Source organism: Tamandua tetradactyla, chromosome 6, assembly GCF_023851605.1.
Source record: "Tamandua tetradactyla isolate mTamTet1 chromosome 6, mTamTet1.pri, whole genome shotgun sequence".
Taxonomy (NCBI): Eukaryota; Metazoa; Chordata; class Mammalia; order Pilosa; family Myrmecophagidae; genus Tamandua; species Tamandua tetradactyla.
The window spans coordinates 18,723,825-18,742,172 of record NC_135332.1 but is presented as its reverse complement, the minus strand read 5'-3'; the positions used below and the strand labels follow the sequence as shown (position 1 = coordinate 18,742,172).

The window sequence follows — 18,348 nt, the reverse complement described above, 5'->3', positions numbered from 1 at the left end:
GTCATGTCCCACGTAGTAGGGAAGGCATTGAGTTCACTTGCTGAGTTGGCTTAGCAAGAGAGGCCACATCTGAGCAACAAAAAAGATACTCTGGGGGTGACTCAGGCATAATTATAAATTTTCTTATAATTTTAATTCCTTTGCAAGAATAAGTCTTATGGGGTGAACCCCAAGATCAAGGGCTCAGCCTATTAAATAGATTGTTCCCACTCCTTGCAAGAATATCAGGAATCCCCCAAATGGGAAAGCTGAGTATTTCCTCCTTTCTCCCCAGTCTCCAAGGGGATTTTTTTTTTTTTTTTTTTTTTTTTTTTTTTTTTTGCATAGGCAGGCACTGGGAATTGAACCCGGGTCTCTGGCATTGCAGATGAGAACTCTGCCTGCTGAGCCACTGTGGCCCGCCTTCCAAGGGGATTTTGTAAATACTTTTTATTCTCTGCCCAAAATACTCTGAGATGTATTGAGGCATCACACTAACTGGGACAAATCAATAAGATCTCATGCCCTATTGAAGATTCCATGTAATTCTGGTATGTGAATAAAGTGACCACACAAGTTAAATTAGAAAATGTGCTAGCCAAAATACAAATTTTGCACCAAATAAACATCTTTTTCTTTGGTCTCACACAGAAGTTGAAGTTTTAATATATGGACCGTATTATCTTTTACTGTGTATTCTGATTTATGTTAGTCCTATCCAGATCGGCTTCATTCATATTTCTAACCAAAGTCTGATCATTTTTTCAGCTCTCTTAACAATTGCTGTACGGGGTAGTTTGGACTTTCATAACTTCAGAGCTCTGACTGAGTGAGTCTCAGGGGTCATATAAATACCAGAAGTTCCAGGAAACTACCAGGTTATACACAAATAGCTCAGTCTGTTATTTGGAAATAACAGTTACATACAAATATGCATACAAATTATATGCATACAAATAAATATGCATACAAATAAATAACTATTTATACAAACAAATAACATACAAATAAATAACAGTTACATACAAATATGCATACAAATTATATGCATACAAATAAATAACTTATTTGGAAATAACAGTTACAACTCCAGAATAGATATGACTGTTGTAAGAGCTTACAATCTAGAACCCTTTATAATAGGCCCAAACTTGATAACATGTTCTTGACTTTAATTCTCTGAGTTAGTATATTAGTTAGTCCTTGTGAATGAGGCATGATAATATTTGTCTTTTTGGTTCTGACATTTCATTCAACATACTGTCCTCAAGGTTCATTCACCTAATTGTATGCCTCACAATTTCAATCCTTCTTGCAGCTGCTTAGTAGTCCATTGAGTGTATACACCACAATTCCCCCTTCCTTCCCTCAGTCATTGTTCCCTTAGGCCACCTCCGTCCATTGTGAATCTCAAACTCTGCAGTCATAAACACCAATGTGCAAATGTCCATTCCTGTCCCCACTCTCAGTTTCCCCAGGTATATATATACACCCCTAGCCTCTTGTGGAACCACCTCACTGCTCTCCAAGGGGCTACACCTCTCAGCTTCCCTACCGACTGTGAATAGGTACATCTCTTTCTCCACATTTTCTCTAACCCTTGCTTCTCTCCATTGATTTTTTTTTCTTAGATTGAATTGTATGATGTGCAAATAAAACTGTTTAAAAATGAACAGAGAATGAAAAAAATTAAAAACAAAAAAATAAATGAACAGAGACACCATGTATTGAGTGTTTCCATACATTTATTCAGCAAATATTTATTGTCTACTGTGTTTCCAGCAATGAAAAAAAAAAACCTGACAAAGCCCCTGCCCTCCTGGAGCTTATATTCTAGGGGAGAGAGACAGGCAATTAAATAAATAAATAATATGTCAGATAATGAAGCAGGATAATGGGTATGGGATGGTCAGGGGAGACCTTAGGGGTCAGATACCTTTGAGCAAAGGGCTGGAGGAAATCGGGAGCCAGCCTCGTGATATCTGCAGGGTGGGGTTCCAGCCAAATGGAACAGCAAATGCACAGATTTTGAAATAGAAGGAAAGCTTGACAAGTTCATTTTTGAGCAAGGAGGAAAGTGGAATGAGATGAAATCAGAGAGGTGATGGGATCCCCACCCTTTGTGGGTTTGTGGGGAACTGTAAATATATGCACTGTACGTCTTCCTCTGGACTTCATATCAATAGAAATGTGCCCCCGTGCATGCATGTCCACGTGTATGGAATTGCTGCAGTGCTGTTGGCAGGTGCAGAGTAATGCACAGTAGGCATATAGTTTTCCTTAAAATAGTTTTTATATTGTTTTCCTAATTTACGAAAGTGGCATATGTTCAATGTAGGAAACTTGGGAAATACAAGGGAAAAAAAAGCATCCATTAACCCTACTACACAGATATACTCAACATGACAAATTTGCTATTTTCCCAGGATTAATTTTTTACTTAACAATGAACATGATCCAGTTGTAAAAACGCAATCCGTAGATATACCTGTGGAATAAAACATGGAAGTCTTTTTCAGTGCTTCACTCCCCTCCCCTTTCCACACTTGTCTTTCTCGGGAACACTTGGTAAAGTGTGGTGCGTTTATCACCAAATTATTTCAGTGCATCTACATATGTATGTATTATATAAAAACACACTTTAAAATGGAATTGAGGTAGTTGGCAAGTTTAACCTCAGTATTATTGTATAACTTTATGAATTTATGTGTATCACTTTATGCATGTATGTGTATTACTCTTTGTATTTGTGTGCATCACTATATAAATTTATGCATTCATAAGGATATACAAATGTAAGCTTTCTCAAAGGAAGAAAAGCAGAATGTCTGCAGGTCTGTAAATCACATCCAGGCTTACTCAAGCCTGTCCAAATATATCGGTGTGCAAAGAGGGAAGCCTCCAGGCCTGTTTCTTGTCATGTCCAGGAGCTGCCCTTATCTTGGACCAAGGAGTTCAGCTAAAGGCCAGATAGTAACTCCTACCCTGCAAGTTCCGTCTCTGTACTTTTCTAGTGTTTACCACCTGTTCCCTTAGTAACCCCTACCTTACTCACTTGCCTATATAATCTAGAAATAAAGAAATTTGGGACTCAGACTTTGGACAGAAGTCCTCTGGACCTGCGGCAATAACGTTTTGTCCACTTCTCAGAGGCTCAGGTGTTTTCTTGGGTGGATCAGAGTTTTCCCTACTTGAGAATCATCTTACTTCGAGACCTCTCCATGCCAGTACATATCTCTCTACCTCATTGTTTTTTAACTGTTGTATTATATTTCATAGTATGGATATTTTACCCATCACCTTACTGATGATATTTAGATTGCATCTAATTTTTTACTATTAAAACAATTCTGCAAAATAAGTAAATAAATAAAATGAAATAAATAAAACAATGCTACAATGAAAATCCCTGCAAATGTCTCTTACACATGTGTGCAAGTATTTCTTCAGGGTACATCTAGACGTAGAATTCTGCATCAAGACATATGGCATTTAAAATTTTGTGATGACTACAAAATTGCCATTCAAAATGGCTATACCAAAACATCATAAGTGAAACTAGTTGTCCACATCTTTATTGGTGTGTATTATGAATCATTTCCATTTTGGACAACTTGAAGGGCAAAAAGGACACTTAATTGTTTTAATTCAGCTGTTTCCAATTACTGGTGAGACTGTAATGGGAACCTAATATTATATTTGTACTGTGAATTACCTTTCATATCCTTTGCCCATTTTTCATTATTCATCTGCAGGATCACTTTATAAATCATAAAAAGTGATAATTTATCTCTTGAAAATGTGGTAAATATTGTCTTTCAGACTATGATTTCACTTTTTGGTTTATGGTGCTGTATTAGTTTGTTAAGCTGCCAAAATGCAATATACCAAAAATTGAACAGCTTTTAAAAGGGGAACTTACTAAGTTGCACATTTATAGTTCTAAGGCCAGAAAATATACAAATTAAGGCACAAACAAGAAGTTATCATCCCTGAAGAAAGCCTGATGCCATCCGGAGCACCTCTCTCAGCTAGGAAGTCATGTGGCTGGCATCTGCTGGCCCCTTGCTTCTGGGCTCCAGTGCTTTCAGCTCCTGTTTTTTTGTGGGGCTTCCTCACTTGGTGTCTGTTATGCTTCACTTAGCTGCTCTGGGACACAACTCTGGGTTTCATCTCTTAGCTTAGCATCTGCTGGGGCTGGAGATTTCCTTTCTTCAGGTTCTGGCTATTTCTGTGAGTCTTTGCTTCGTACCTGGGTTATTTCTGTTTTGATCTCGAAATGTCTTCTTCGGCTCTTAGCTCTCTCCAAAATGTTTCCTCTTTTAAAGGACACCAGTAAACTAATCAAGACCCACCCTGAATAGGTGGAGTCATATCTCCATCTAATCAAAAGGCCACACACAGTGGGCATGAGCATTTTCTTCGTGGAGAAAATCTAATCAAAGTTTTCATCCTACAATGTTGAATAGGATTGAAAGAAATGGTTACCCCCACCAGATTGGATTAGCATTAAAACACAGCATTTCTGGGGCACGTAATAGTTTTAGACTGGCACACACTGTTTTCTGGACAAAGAGCAATACACTCTCATACCTTGTGTGGGGCTGGCAGAACCTCTTTGGAGGGCAGTTGGGCTGTATCTGTGGAAATTTTAATTGCCATACCCTTTGACTTAGCAATTCCATTTCTTGGAATTTTACAGATATTCTCACAGATACGAGCAGAGAATAATGAATACAGATACTCACTGCTATATTGTTATTAATAGAAAATACAGTCAAAACAACCCAATTGTGAACATCAGTGAGAGCATGTGCTGCCCCTGTGTGAAAAGGAGGGTATTTATGCATGAGTGTTTTTGAATACACAGAGTATAATTCTAGAGGAATACAGAAGAAACACAAGAATGTTCTAACAACATTGTTAGAAGAAGCTAACAATGGTTGGTTTCCATAAGGGAGGTGGAGACAAGACATGCTTTCCACAATATATCTTTTGGATTGCTGGATTTTTCACCATGAACAGGTATTATCTATCGAAATAAGTTTGAAAATTCAAATTTATTGATAAGTGAGGCTTAGTATTTTTCTTTTCCTTTTTGGTTCCTTATGGGACCTCCATGTTCATAACCTCAGCTCAATTGTCTCAACATTCTATTCTCTTGTCTTGTACTTTTTGATTTGTAAGGGCTCATTACAAATGAGCAGTAGCCCTTTGCTACATTTTGTTTAGTGGTTGAATTTTAGAATTTCAGGAATTTCCCAGAATTACGGGACATTTAAGGCAGTTTTCCCAGAATCACTGAGACACAGTACTGTCTTTTTTCACTGCTTTCCATCCACGCCAGCATCTGCTTTTACAACTGGATGCTGTTTTCCAGCTCCTTGAGTCAGCCTAAGCCCACCCTCCCCAGCACTGCAGAGTGTGTCTCACCCCCTTTGACAGCTGGCATCAGAAGGAGCTGAAAGAATCCCAGCACAGCCAGGTGGCCGTGAGCTTGCCCTCCAGAGCCTGGTGCGGGAAGGGATGTGAACTCGCGGCTGCCAGAGGGCAGGGTGGGTGTGGGGATCAGCAGGCAGTGCACAGCAGCTCAGCCCCTGAGATGGCCCCTGTGTGGCCCAGCCTCCCAAACGCTGGCAGGTGAGGCTCCCAGTTTCTGGAATGGCTTTGCTCACCTGGAGTCGCAGTGGAAGAGACCTCAGAGGCCAAGGTGGGGGAAGGACCTTCAGGGTTTATCTGGTGACCGAGTTGAATTTTAGCTGAACCCTGTGATCCTGGAACTCCTTAGCTTGAGTAAACTTGAGACAGGTTTCTTCTTGTCTTCAGGCCCCTGGCCTCCCTCACCTTGACCCTCCCAGAATCCACATAGAATGTGTCCCACCCGGCTCTACAGTCAACTCGGGAGATGACATCACGGAATGGACACACCCCATTACTTCTCCTTCCAGTACCTTCCATGAACTCAACCCAGTTCTTAGAAACTCTCTCCTAAAGCCATCGTGACCAAAAGGGGGAAGATAGAAATGAGAAAAAATAAATTCAGTGGCTGAGAGATTTCAAACAGAGCTGAGAGGTTATCCTGGAAGTTATTCTTATGTATTATATAGATATCCCTTTTTAGTTTATGGTGTATTGGAGTGGCTGGAGGGAAGTACCTGAAACTGTTGAGCTGTGTTCCAGTAGCCTTGATTCTTGAAGATGACTGTATAACTATACAGCTTTTACAGTGTGACTGTGTGATTGTGAAAACCTTGTGTCTGATGTTCCTTTTATCCAGGGTATGGACAGATGAGTAAAAAAAATATGGATAAAAAATAAATAAGTAGGCTCTCTGCTCCTCCCTGCTCGACAGACAGCCTCATATTTCTGTGCAGGGCCAGCCACATCTATTTGGCACAATGGTGAAGGTCGGAGTAAACAAGTTCAGCTGTATTGGGTGCCCGGTCACCAGGGCTGCTGTAAACTCTGGCAGAGTGCAGGTTGATGCCATCGGTGACCCCTTCACTGACCTCAGCTCCATGGTCTGTACGTTCCAGTATGATTCTACCCATAGGGTGTGGTCAGTGGGAATCCCATGACTCTCCTCCAGGAGTGGGATCCGCCCACATCAGATGGGGTGATGCTGGTCCTGGATGTGCTGTGGAGTCCACAGGTGACTTCACCACCATGGGGAAGGCTGGGGCTCACCTGAAGGGTGGCGCCAAAAGAGGCAGCATCTCTGCCCCTTTGGCGGGTATCCCCATGTTTGTGATGGGCATGAACCGTGAGAAGTAGGACAACTCCCTCAAGGTCATCGGCAATGCTTCCTGCAATACTAACTGCCTGGCCGCCCTGGCCAAGGTCATCCATGACAGCGTTGGCATCATGACCCCGTCCACGCCATCACTACCATTACTTCCCCTCCGGGAAAATGTGGCGCGATGGCCACGGCACTGCCCAGATCATCATCCCTGCATCTACTGGCACTACCAAGGCGGTGAGAATGGGAAGCTCTCTGGCATGGCCTTCTGCATCCCCACTCCCATTGCATCCATCGTGGATCTGACCTGCCAGCTGGAGAAGGTGGCCAAGTACGATGACATCAGGAAGGTGAAGAAGCAGGCTTCAGAGGGCCCCCTAAAGGGTGTCCTTGTCTACACTAAGGACCAGGTTGTCTCTTGCGACCTCTAACAGTGACACCTCCTCTTCTCCTTCTGATGCTGGGGCTGGCACTGCCCTCAGCAACCACTTCATCAAGCTCCTTTCCTGGTATGAGAATGGATTTGGCTACAGCAACAGGGTGGTGGACCTTATGGTCTACACGGCCTCCAGGGAGTAAGAGCCCCTGGACCACCAGCCCAGCGACAGCATGAGAGGAAGAGAGGCTGTCAGCTGCTGGGGAGTCCTGGGTATACTCCATTCCCCAGCACTGAGACTCGCCCATCCTCCACAGCTTCCACCCCAGACCTCCTGAGGAAGGAGAGGGGCTGAGAGCCCTGCCTTCTCATGTACCATCAATAAGTACACCCAGCCCCCAAAATTAATAAATAATAGGGGGGATAAGGGGTAAAAATAAACTGGGTAGATGGAAACACTAATGGTTAATGAGAGGGAGGGATAAAGGGTATGGGATGTAAGAGTTTTTTCTTTTTTCTTTATATTGATTTTTCTGGAGTGATGCAAATGTTCTAAAAATGATCGTGGTGATGAATACACAACTATGTGATGATATTGTGAGCCATTGACTGTACACCATGTATGGACTCTGTATGTGTGAAGATTTGTCAATAAAAATATTTTAAAAAAGAAAACTCTCCTGCACTCTGCTTCTTTGGAGTTGAGCCCTCTCTCTCTTCCTGTTGTGATAGCCTTCAGGTCTCTCTCATGTCTATTGAATGGAACTTTGGGGAAAATCATCCTTGCCTGTTTCTCATTTTTCTGTTGCAGATTGTTTTCCTTGATGCTGGCAAAGAGCTGACTTCCAGGGCAGAATCCCAGCTCCCCACCATGCCACACGCCCCTCACCAGACCAGGGCTGAGCTGCTGCCTCTAGCACCTGCCGCGTCCTCTCGGCATTCTGGAGGCTCGGGAGGGCTGTTTTCCTGCACGGTGGCCCTGAGCAGGATCTCCTTTAGATGCTTGCGGTGGCCTGCTCTCCTTTTGCTTTAACACAGAAACTCTGATCACCTTTTGGATTGCCCCTTCCCCCTCCCCCACCCCTACCCCCACCTCCCAAGTTCTGGGAAGCAGCTTGGTGAGGTTTCCTGGAACAGTTCAGCTCCTGCCTGCACACCAGCCAAGACCTTGAGAAGGGAGAGGACGCTGAGCCACCCAAGGTCCTGGCCAGGGGACGTTAGAAAGCACAGGGGCCTTTGGAGATGGCGAGTGTGTGTGTGTGTGTGTGTGAGGGAAAAGGTGGGGCTGGAGGAGCCTGCAGAGGTGTGTCCCTGGGGCATCTGGGTGTGCTGCCTCTTTTCTTGTCTGCTAAACAGCAGGAACAGAGGCTGTGCTGCTCAAAAGCTTCCAGTCATGGGCCGATTTCCTCTAAATGGCAGCTCCTCCACGCTCTGACTTCATGCACCTTAAATAATTAGCTCATTTCCCTTTCAGCTTCTGTCCCCATCCGCTTGTGGTTCAGGCCAGAGCAGTACAGCAGGGCCAAGGCCCTGTCTTTCGGCCCCGGATGGGCAGGTCCTGAAACAGCTCTTCTAATAATGAAAGAAGAGGCCCGTGCTTGCAGACACACCACAGGGTACAAATGACACCTGCACAGGCTCCTTCAGGCAGCCCCCAACTGCAGGACGTGGGGGGAAGAGGGTGGAGACACAAATGTTCCGTGGGCCATGGTGTGGGTACGTCCCGAAAAGGGCAAATATCGGGCCCTCCATTCTGGAAAGGGGGGTCCGAACAACTCAGGGCGAGGAGTAAGCTCCCTGTCAGAATCTGGGTCCCAAATACAGACACCTAAAGTCTCATAATTGTAGAAGTGAAATTGGTCTTTCTTACTCCATCCGGCACTTTGCAAAGTGCTGGGGCTGCTCCGACAAATATGCTCAGTCACAGGGCCGAGGCGGCCAAGCAGACAAGCACGTAATATGGAGTGATAAACCCAGTGCCAGGTCAGGGGGCCAGACAAGACGCTGAGTTATCACAGCTCCAGGCCCCTCCCCGAGAGAGAAAATGGTTGTGAATTGGGAAGATGAAATGGGAGGGTGGGGGGAGCCTCCTAGAATTCTGCCAGACAAGACGCTGAGTTATCACAGCTCCAGGCCCCTCCCCGAGAGAGAAAATGGTTGTGAATTGGGAAGATGAAATGGGAGGGTGGGGGGAGCCTCCTAGAATTCTGCTCATGCTCTTCCCCCACCACTGCTTTAGAGCAAACAGTACCTGCCCCCCCCCCGCCCCCACATCTGCAATGACTCAGATCTCTGCGCCCGGCTCACTTGGGGTGAAATCAGGGCTTCCCAGACATCCTGTGTCTGTGAGATGCTGAGAAAAACAGGTGGGGACAAACCGACTTCCAGCCACTGCCTGCTCGTTCCTCTCCCTCCAGACCTCCAAGCCTTGAGAATGACTTTCCTTTCTTTTTTTTTTTTTTAAATTTTTATGGTGGTAACATATACTAAACACAAAATTTCCCATTTTAAGCACTTTCGAGTATACGATTCTATTCATTATGTTCAGAATGTCATGTTACCATCAACACCTTCCATTTGCCCAGACTTTTTCATTCCTCAAACAGAAACTGGACTCATTATGCATTAATTTTCCATTCCCCTCCCCACGTCCCAGCCCCTGGTAATTTCTAATCTACTTTCTGTCCCTATGAATTGGCATAGCCTCGTTATTTCATATGAGTGAGTTCATACAACATCTGTGGTTTTATGTCTGGCTTATTTCACGCAACATGGGGCCTTAAGGTTCAACGTGTTGTCACATGTATCAGAACTTCACTGCTTTTTATGGCTCAATAACGTTCCATTGTGTGTGTGTGTCTACCACACTTTGTTTATCCACTCATCTGTAGATGGACACTTGAGTTGCCTCCACCTGTTGGCTATTGTGAATCACGCTGCTATGAACATTGCGTACACATCCTCTTGGGGTATACACTAGAAGTGGGACTGCCGGCTCCTAAGGCCATTCTCTGTTTCCTTTCTGAGGAGCTCCCGGCCTGTTTCCCACAGCTGCTGCACCATTTTACATTCCTGGGAAATGACAATTTAAGGAATGAGTCCTCCTAATGCTGCTTCTCTCTGGAAAGCGAAATGTAAAAACCTGACTGGTGTTGTTTCGTGGGGTGAGGGGTGATTGGCTGTGTTTTCCTGATGCTTCTCTCTGGGGGTCATCTACCCGCCCCTGCCCTCATCCAGCTGTGGCCTGCCTAACCAAATAGGACAGAATATACCCCTGTGCTGTTTGGAAAATGTCGTGTACCCTAGAAAAGGCCATGCGCTTTTAATCCATTCCTGTGGGTGCAGACTTATGGTGGGTGGGACCCTGTGGTTACATTATTTCAGTTGAGATGTGACCCAACAAGGTGGATCTTAATCATTTTACTGGAATCCTTTATGAGAGGATCAAGGGCAGAAAAAGCCAAGAGAGCCCAGAGTGAAAAGCCTGTAGAAGCTAAGAGAGGACCTACAGGACACGGGAGGGAGCCTCTGGAAGCTGAAAGCAACAAAACCAACAGCAGAGCCCCAGCACATGCCAGCCATGTGCCTTCCCATGTGACAGATATGACCTGGATGCCAGCAGTCTGATTCAGAGTCCAGGGATCACCTTGTTGTTGCCTTAATTTGGACATTTTCATGACTTAAGCACTGTAAATTGTAAGTTAATACATTTCCATTTTAAAAGCCAACCCATTTCTGGTATACTGCATTCCAGCAGCTTTAGTAAACCAAGACAACTCCCCAGGAAGATAAGCTCATAAGCCAGAATAACAAGATATTTCAAGGGCATCTGCACTTTCAAAAGAAAATCACAAACTGTATTGCCATCAGGATAAGAATTTTAAATTAGCCTAATAAACATTTTTAAAGGAAGATATTAGAATTAGGGTATAAGAACATGAAAACATCATAAGAACCAATTAGACATATTATGGTGAAAATACAATACTTGGCATAAACAAGCCAGTGATTGAATAAAGGCAGAACTGATACAATGGAGGAATGAATTGTTGAATTGGAAGATCAGAAATCACCAAAAGAAAGAAAGACAAAACTAAGGAACAGAAAATACATAAGAAAATCTGAGTAATATGGAGAATAAAAGTAGAAAAAATAATATTAAGAAAACATTAGTCCTGGAAATAGAGGGCTAAAACTGGAAAGGGAGAAATATTTGAAAAAATGTGGTGATCAATTTCCCCAAATTAGGAAAAAAAAATAGATGAACTATGAATGCAGAAGATTTGTGCATTTCACTGGATATAAAGTATACCTCATTAAAAAAAATTTTTAAGATGGAATATGTCAAGTTGGAAGGTCCCATAGTATGCCAAGGAGGAGAGAGTAGGAAAAACCTACAGCTAGAAACATTTTGTAGAAATTTGAGAATATCAGAGACAAAGAGAACACTCTGAAAGTTTCCAGAGAGAAAGAGAAGATCACCCACAAGGAATAAAAAGTGTATTGGTGTTAGGTTTTTCAACAGAAGTACAAGATGCAAGACAATGGAGCAATGTTTTCAAAATAATGAAGGGAAAAAAATCTTAGAACCTAGAATCCAGCCAGGCTATCCTTTAAATGCGAGAACATGATAAAAGAATTCTTGGGCATACATGGTGTGCTGGTTTGAAACTGCTATAACCCCAGAAAAGCTGTGCATTTAATCCAATCTTGTGGGTGCAGACCCATTGTGTGTGGGCTTTTGATTAGATTATTTCCATGGAGCTGTGACTCCACCCACTCAAGGTGAGTTTTAGTTTACTGGAGTCCTTAAAAGAGCCGACACAGAGAGCAGAGAGTTGAAAACCAGACACAGACGTTTGGAGATGCTTGGTGACCGAAGAAGCTCAGAGACGAGGCCACTGGAACCAGGAGCTGAAAGTAACGAAACCCAGGAGAAGAGGGCCAGCCGACATTGCTGTGTGCCTTCTCATGCGCCAGAGAAACCCCGGGCATGATCGACCCTTCTGGAGTGAAGGTGTCCTCTCGTTGATGCCTTAATTTGGACATTTTCATGGCCTTAGAATTGTAACTTGTAACTTAATAAATCTCCTTTATAAAAGCCAACCCATTTCTGGTTTACTGCATTACAGCAGCTCTAGCACACCAAAACACACGGCGTCAGAAGATTTGCTGCACCAAGACTCACGTTAAAAACTATTTTGGACAAGTACCTAAATCAAAGGAGATAAAATTTGGAAGACACTGCAAGAAATATAAGGAAAGGTAATTAAAAACCTTATAGAATTGATGGTTGTGTTTAGCTATTTAGCTAAGATCAAAGAAAAAGAGGAAATAGATCCGTAAAAGCCATAATTACAGTCAGAATTAGAATAAGTTGTGCGCGATGTTGATGCAGTAGTGAGTGCACACCAGGCACCTGTGTGGGTTAGAGACACAGCAGTGGGTTCAGAGCCCCCAGCTTCCCACCACCTGCCTTGTCCCTGGTTTAGGATGGTCATTTAACCTCAGATCAAGGTTAAAACCCTGTTCCAGCCTTTGGAAGGCACTCTTCACGTTTCCTTCTTGGAGACTTGTCCTGGCTCTCAGCCTTGTGTGGCCACTTATTTACAAGAAAAAGAGATGTTTCCACTCTGGGTATATGGGGGCCCTGGAAGCTACTGGTCGACCCAAGCTCTGGCTGGCACTTCTGTGCAGGGCAGAGCAGCAAAGGTCTGACTCCTCAATATAATCCGTCCCTTGGAAATGCCCAAGGGCGCACCAAGAAGAGGAAATGCTTCTTCTTCTTTCCTATTTGCCTAACAAAGACCCAAGCCTGGATGAGCCATTCCAAGTTTCATTTTAAATTCATGATCGCTATTTGTACTCCATTTCTCTAAGAGGCAGTATGCTATATTTCTTTCCTCAATCTTCCCATACCCTCCCCCTCCTGGTGACCTGAATCTCATACTTCATTGAGAAAAGAGGGGCCGTGGAATGGGGACTCCTCATTTTCCTACCATTGGCCTGAAACCCACCCACCCTTGGGTGCACTTTGTCTTCTTTTCTTCTGTTACCAAAAGCAGAGATGACGTCCTCCTCTTGGGGCATCCTCTCACTTTAAGAAAGTCCTTTTCACTTACCCCCCTCCCCTGCATTATCAGTTTCTCTCCACCTACTGGATCATTTCCATCAGCATATAAGTAGAATCTTCCCTATATCTTTTTTTTTTTAAGTAATTTTAAAATTCTTTGAAGATTTTTATTGTGGTGGCATATATATTACACAAAGGTCGCCATTTTAGTCACCTTCAAGTGTACAATTCTGTGGCATTAATTACACTCAAACTGTTGTATAACTATCACCACCCTCCATTACCAAAACTTGTCCTTGGGGTTTGTCCACCCCAAACAGAAAGTCTGCACCTATCAAGCAAAAACTCCAATTTCTCCCAGCCCCCAGGCCCTGGTAACCTCTAATCCACTTTCTGTTTTTATAAATTCATTTACTGCAGATATTTCAGTGGACTCATGCAACATGCCCTTTGTCTCTGGTTTATTTCACATAGCATAATGTTTTCATAGTTCATCCATGCTGTAAGAGGTATTAGTACATCATTCATTTTTATAGATAATAATATTCTATCGCATGTATACACTACATTTTGTTTATCCATTCATCTATTGATGGACACGTGGGTTATTTCTACTTTTTGGCTATTGTGAATAATACTCCTGAAAACATTGGTGTAAAAGTACCTCAGTCTTGTATCTCTGATCTATAAAACAAACACCTGGACTTGATCCATCCCTGGTACTGCATTTCTCTGCTTCTTCATATAATGAAGCATCTCCAAATGTTGACTGCACACGTGCTCTCAACTTCTTCACTTATTTTGTTGTTGTGGTTCCAGGTTGTCTCTACAATAGAAAGTAAACATCACAGTATGCATGTTGGACTTGCAGTTTAAAAATGGCAGATAGAACATGTGTTTATGCTTACTTCCTCTCCAAACCCTTCTAAAATCACCATAAAATAATTTAAAAGAAAAATAACTCCTTTTATGCATGGGTGGTTCAGTGGTAGAATGCTCGCCTTCCATGCAGGAGACCAGGGTTCGATTTCCAGGCCATGCACACACTCCCCCCAAAATATAACATAAAATCATTTAAAAGGTTTAAATCCATAAGGGCAGAGAGAATGGGAGAGGGAACCAAACAGAGGAGACGCCAGTAGAATTTTGTAAAAGGATCGCCAATGACTGTTGACAACCTAGTGGAGAAGGTTCTGGAACTTTAGTGCCTTTGGGACCAAGCACAGATGAGGAGGCCCTGCTGACCAAGGAGAATAAAGTAGGAAACTGCCTACTGAACTTCAGGAACCACGAATCACTTTTGGGGGATGTTCAGACAAGCCCCACATCCACTCATCAGGCCTTGGTACCAGACATTTGAGGAAAGTCTCTCCCATGAAAGGCAGAGACACACGCACATATGCACACACACACACACAACAACAACAGAAAAAAAGGACTTGAGGCAAAAGGAGACAACACAGTGAACAGAAGAAAACTTCCAATGCAGAACCTTCCCCGTTCTCTCTCTGGCCACCAAGTAGTGTTTTCAGGCAGTGCTCTCCTTGGGGGTTTCCAGTTCAGGAAGGAACTTGACCAACAACTATTCTCTTTGGAGAGAAGCCCCAGGGCCCTGGAGCTCAAAGGGAGGGTCTAACCCTCACATCTAAATTGCTCTCCAAACTTACATGATTAAAGTCTAAATTTATTTGAGTGACATTCCTGAGATTTCCTACTCTTGTTCTCCCTTTGGAGCCGCAGCATCTGTTCTGAGTCCCCAGGTGATAGGACATCTCTCTCCTGTTTTTGTTTTTGTTGTTTTCACTAGTAAAGCAGATGATCGCCCTTGTCCCAGCCGGAACTTGGGGGAATTCCCAGAGGGGCCCAGGCGTTTGGCTGAGTCCCTGGGCTTGGCCCAAGGCCCAGCTGGGGCTATTCTGGACTGTGGGAGAGAGGCCGCCTGCTGTGGGCTGGCTGAGGGGGCTCTAGGATCTGCGGGAGGGGTGGAAAGGGGCGGCCCGCTTTCCGTGAGCACCCGGATGCGCCCAGGCCACTTGGTGGGGCAGGACGCCGGCGCCCTTCTCCCGCAGCAGGCGCCCGCCACCCCCAGGGCCCTCAAAGGGACCAGCAGCAACTCAGCTAGGAGCATGTTCTCTGCAACGTGAGCCCGCTGATCTCTTAGTCCCATCTCTGTGGCTCCAGCCTGCTGAAGTGGGCTGGTTTCCCTCTTTCCTAGGAGTCCCGGAGACAGCCTGCCCTGGAGGATCCATCTGGTCAGTAGACATGGCCCCGACCCTACATCTGGGCCAACTTTGGGGGATGATACAGTGAGAGCCCATGTCTGGGCCCAGACCCCAGCTTGCCCCCCGGCCCCCCTCCCTTCCCCCTCCTTCTGGGGCCAAGTCGATCCCACCTGCCAGTTCCTGAAGCCCCTTCTCCACCTCTCTTTAGAATTTACAATAATTGTGCACAGGCTTTAGACACCTCTTGCATGTTTGAGTTGGATTCTGTTTTTAACTCTACAGGAGATGCCATATTTGGCTTTAAAAGCCAATAATAAAAAATATTCAAATTGTACAAAGGATGCACACTGAAAAGGAAGTCGGCTTCCCATCCCAGACCCCCAGTCCCTCTGCTCTCTGTACAATTTCTTGTGATCTCTCTGTGTTTATTAAAATCGAATCTGAAAATAAATTCAAATAAAGTGAACATACCTCAACAAAAGTCATGATGCACAACATGAAACAATAGGAAAGATAACAGCACAGAAGCTGCTTGGAGAGATTTTCCTTGTGCAGAGACTAGACAGGTGAAGTTTCTTGAATCCTGAGTTCAGTGACCTTGGTGCTGGGTGGAAGTGACACACCCTATGCAATTATTCTTTGTCCCACAAAGAATCAGCATGAGAAGAAGAAACCTTTGACACAAAGTCAGAAAGCAAGAAACTTTCTGTTCCAAGAGAGAGCCAAAGCCTCGAGTTTATTTCCTGCGAGCTATTTATTGGGTAAAGGGGCCATTTGGAGTTAAACTATCCATTGAACACCAGTTTGCCTCAAGGAGCTATCTTTAATTGTAAGAACAAACAGGAATCTTCCCATGAGTAAGAGGTTACGGTCCAGATAATCAAATGCCACAGTTGAGCAAAGCAGACAGATATGCAAATGACACAACAAAGCAGACAAACATCTTATGCTGTTTTCAGCTCAAAAAACAAACAAGCAGACAAGTGCAATGGTTTTTCCACTACTTAAGTATGTATAAACCCAGAGTAAGCTTACAGATACTTTAACCATATCCTCCCCGCACTGGGGAAACCTTGCTTCTTTCCTTGGTTCATTTCCCCTGAAAAACACAGGTATTTCCACTGCTCTGAGGCCTTTTTCTTTTAAAGACATAATTCATGTACCCCACAATTGACCAATTTAAAATATACATTTCTGTGGTTTTAGTATATTCACAGAGTTGGGCAGCCATAATCACAATCAATTTTAGAAAATTTTTGTCACCCTAAAAGGAAATCCCATAGTCATTAGCAGTCACAACCCATTTTCCTCCCTACCCCCAGCTCCTGGCAATCACTACTTTGGGTCTCTATAGATTTGCCTATTCTGGATATTTCGGATAAATGGAATCATACAATATTTGGTCTTTTGTGACTGGCTTCTTTCCCTTAGCATAATGTTCTCAAGGTTTACCCATGTTATAGCATGTGCCAGTGGTACTTTCCTCTTTTATGGCTGAATTATATTCCATTTCATGGATATACCACATTTTATTTATCCACACTTGGATGGCTTCCATCTTGGGCTATTTTGAATAAGGCTGCTATGAACAGTCATATACTAGTTTGGTGTGGAGGTATGCTTTCATTTCTCTTAGTTACCTATCTGGGATTGGAATTACTGGGTCATGGGGACTCTCTGTTTAACCTTTCGAGGAACCTCCAGACTGTTTCCACAGCGGCTGCCCCATTTTACACTCCCACCAGCAATATGCGAGGGTTCCACTTTCCCCACATCCTCGCCAACACTTGTTATTATTTATCTTTTTTATTATAACTATCCTTAATGGGTATAAAGTGATATCTCAGAGTTGTTTTGACTGGCGTTTCCTGGATGGCTAGTGCTCCTAGGACTTCTTATAAACTTATAAACTTCATTTGCAAAATGGGTTTTCTGCCCATTGTCACTGACACCCAGCATGGCGATGGCTCCGAAGTACTTAAAGGCCTCCACTTATTCTTCAGTTTCCCCCAACAGCTCAGCAGCTCCACTGCATGATTATATTTAGCCACCAGGCATTCAATCTATCTCGAGCACCAAATGGGTGTTGGGAATAGAGTGGAAAAGCAAGAGCTCTTCCCTCGGAGACCAAGAAGGGCAAGGACATGGCTGTGGATTGAATCCTCACTGTGTCATCTCCCAGTCATTGGCCTTGGACAAGGTGCCTGACCTTCCCCAGACTCAGTTTCCTCATCTTCATCAGTTGTGCTGAAAGTTAAATGGTTTTTACTGTACATAAAACCACGTGAAGCACTGAAGTGCTCAATGAGTATTACTATTGTCAAAGACAAGCCAGACAGTTACACAAATAATAATAGTGGGTGATGAGTCATGATAAGGGAACACATGGCAGGGACCCCCAACCCAGATCAGGTTCTGGGAAAGGCCCCACAGAGGAAGTGATGTTTAAATTGGGAGGGAGTAGGATGAGTGGAAGTTGTCCAGAGCAAGAACAGGTGTGTGTGTGTGTATGTGTGTGTGTGTGTGTATGTGTGTGTGTGTGTGTGTTCTCCTACCAGAGCAAACAGCTCGTGCTGTTTGGAAAAATTTGAGGCAACAGAGGAGAGGATGGCGTATTGGATCTACAGAAATATGTAAGGAATGGCTACAGCAGCGCTGTCTGATAGAACTTTCCAGGATGGCAGAGAAGTTCTCTGTGCTGCCAATGTGGTAGGCATCAGCCATATGTGACCACTGAGTGTTAGACATGTGGCCATGTGACCAACTTAATTTTGTCTTGATTGGTTACAGTTAAATAACCACTGTGGCTAGCGACTTCCATGCTGGATTCAGGGAGCCAGGGGGAGCAAGCAGTACTGGGACTGCCAGGATGGTCGCTGTGCCCCCAAGTCCCGAGTTTGATGCTGGACTGCGGCAGAGCAGGGAGGCTGATTTCAGGGCACACGCGGCCTCCCTGCCT

The 18,348-nt window shown here is 44.0% G+C and overlaps 1 pseudogene; it reads left to right on the top strand.

Annotated features, from left to right (window-relative positions):
* Positions 1 to 332: 332 nt before the first annotated feature.
* Positions 333 to 7,297, top strand: LOC143687218 (glyceraldehyde-3-phosphate dehydrogenase pseudogene; annotated as a pseudogene).
* Positions 7,298 to 18,348: the final 11,051 nt, after the last annotated feature.